This window comes from Suncus etruscus, chromosome 14, assembly GCF_024139225.1.
Source record: "Suncus etruscus isolate mSunEtr1 chromosome 14, mSunEtr1.pri.cur, whole genome shotgun sequence".
Classification (NCBI taxonomy): Eukaryota; Metazoa; Chordata; class Mammalia; order Eulipotyphla; family Soricidae; genus Suncus; species Suncus etruscus.
In genome coordinates this window covers 12,631,960-12,634,926 of record NC_064861.1, presented here as the reverse complement: position 1 = coordinate 12,634,926, position 2,967 = coordinate 12,631,960, and positions in this window count along the sequence as shown.

The following is a 2,967-nucleotide window of genomic DNA, read 5'->3' as shown; positions in this document are numbered from 1 at the left end:
AAAACCTTTAAAAGTTTATTTTAGAGAAACATTGACTGGGTTTCTACAGAGGCATGTGTTCAAGTGGTAACATAGGCTTTTCCAGAGGAGACAAAGGATGGCTTTTGGGAGAACATTATACGCAATTCCTCCAAATTATCTTATCCTGCAGTTTTCTTCATTTAATCTAGATCTTGTCATAGGATCAAAGTCTTGGACCCTTCATAGTTCTTTGATATACTTATCAAGACTTCTGTAGCTGAGGGATCTTTTCTGAGGGATTCCCCTTCTCTAGGTGGTGGTGCCTCAGTTTTTGCATCTAGGTGTGCCTTGCCTTTTTTTTTTTTTTCACCAGAAAGCTCTTAGTATTTGTATCTCAAAAAGACATGCTCATGCCATTGGGTTTCTTTGTGGGTTAGGAAAATTCTTAGTTTTATTACTTCCCAGAATCTCATTTCTAGAGCTCCCCTAATTTCCTGTAGTACTTAAAACTTTGATTCTATAGGAAATTTCCTTCATTTCTTTTCTCTCTCTTTCTTTCTCTCTCTCTCTCTCTTTCTTTCTTTCTTTCTTTCTTTCTCTCTCTCTTTCTTTCTTTCTTTCTTTCTTTCTCTCTCTCTCTCTCTCTTTCTTTCTTTCTTTCTCTTTCTTTCTTTCTTTCTTTCTTTCTTTCTTTCTTTCTTTTTCTTTCTCTCTTCTTTTTCTTTTCTTTCTTCTTTCTTTTTTCTTCTTTTCTTTCTTCTATCCTTCCTTCCATCCTTCCTCACTTTCTCTCTTTTCCTTTCTTTCTTTCTTTCTCTTTATTTTCTTTTTATTTTGCCACACCGTGGTGCTCAGAGGTTATTCCTGACTGTGTTCAGAAATCAGTCATGGCAGGCTTGAGATCAACTCCAAATTAGCCTTCATGCAAGGCAAACACTCTAGACTTCATACTATCTAGAGATCTTTTAAGGACTCATCTCTTTGGTTTTTTCCCTTCTGTTCTCACATTTCTTTAATAAAATATTAAATATTAAAATACATATTTTAAAAAATTTAAACACATAAAAATGAGTATGTCATTCATTGAGATTCAAGTTAATAGGAAAAGAGTGAAAAGGTGTGGTTTTATCATGAGGCAGAGTTTTTATGGTTATAGAAAGATGAGAATTAGCAGAATAACAAGAGGGCATAATACAATACTAATATTAGAGGAACAGTTTTAAAAAAGGAAAACAGCAGGCTTAACCTTTCTATATAATCAAATTAATTTCTTGAGTTAAGGAAATAGGAAAGAGTATTCTTATTGATGTACAAGCTTATTTCAAGGTAACATTTACTCATTTTGTAAAAGATGTTTTTCTATATCCACATCTAGCCATTATGAATGAAAAAGAAAAGGAGAAACAATAAAATAAAATATCATTAAAATATCCCTTTGCGGGGAGGGTGAAGAGAAGCAAATAATAAAATAGAACCTATCTCTGCCTCTGTGCCTTTCTCTGACTTTTTAATCATTTTTTGGACCAATTGGCATGATGCTCCTGCCCTCCCAGTTTCACTTTGAGAAAATAGAGGTCACCAGATGCTGCTGGGCACATGGTGTCAAAAATAAATGGTATGCTCTCCAAATAAATGCCCAGACTTGGTGTCAAGTGAGAAAGAAAATGAGCTTTTGGCTATTAGAGATATTTTCTCTGCTTCTCTCATTTGACAATTCTGCCAAGGGTGAACCAGGCAATGGCTATGCATTTGTTCAGGTCTCCTGATCATTTTCCCTTAGAAGGGACTCTTGGATCAGATGCCAAAAATGCATGCAAACTTCCTGTGTGTACATATTCTAGGAGAGCTCAATGGTATTTTCAGCAAAGGTTTTACAGTTTCTTTTTCATTTATTTTAATTCATTAAAAAATATTACATAGTTGACATAATGACCATGATGCATTGGTTACCATATAAGTTTAAGCAAAATTATTGAAAAATATAGAAAGAAAAGATAAAAAGACAATGGAAAAGAAGAAAAAAGGAAGGAAGAAAGATAAAGAAAGAAAGAAAGAAGAAAGGAAGGAATGAAAGGAAGAAAGAGTGAATGAATGAAAGAAAGAAAAGAAAGATGAAAGAAAGAAAAGATAAAGAAAAAAGAAGGAAGGAAGGAAGGAAGGAAGGAAGGAAGGAAGGAAGGAAGGAAGGAAGGAAGGAAGGAAGGAAGGAAGGAAGGAAAGAAGGAAGGAAGGAAGGAAGGAAGGAAGGAAGGAAGGAAGGAAGGAAGGAAGGAAGGAAGGAAGGAAGGAAGGAAGGAAGGAAAAAGAAAAAGATCACAGTGGAAAACACATTTGTGAAAATTATTGCATCTCCATGGGGCTGGTTTGATAGCACAGCAGTAAGAAATTTGTCTTGCAGGTAGCCAACACAGGACAGACCCAGTTTCAAATTCAGGCATCCCAAAGTGGTCCCCAGAGCCTGCCAGGAGTGACTTCTTAGTGCAGAGCCAAGAGAAACTCTTGAGTGCCACTGGATGTGACCCAAAAACCAATTAAGTCATTAATACAATAGAAAAGGTTTAGTAAGCTTTTGTTAGATGTATATTCTGTTAATTTAGAGATGACAGCTTCAAACACATAAAGTTGTTTAGAGATTCAAAGCACAAAAGTGACTTACAAAAGTGACTTTTTTGGAGCATTTCTCAGTTGCCAGACCTTCTTGGTGAAGAAGAATGTACGTGGGGAGGATTACCCACGTTTGCTCCAAAAACCTCTAGTGATAATAGTCCAAAAACCAGTGTATATGAAGTGTGTTCAGATCAGTGAATCTAAAAGTAATCGTAGAGGTTCAGTGATAAGGCAGGGCCATCAGGGAAACAGTGATTCTGGGTGATGGAGACAGTGAGCATGGCTTTGGCAGACTGGTGTGTGGCCTACCCTCTTCTCCAGAGATGGCCACATTTCTGCTGTGTGGGTTTGACTATGGCGACAGCATTTGTCAGCACAGTTACAGATTCCAGGCTTCCT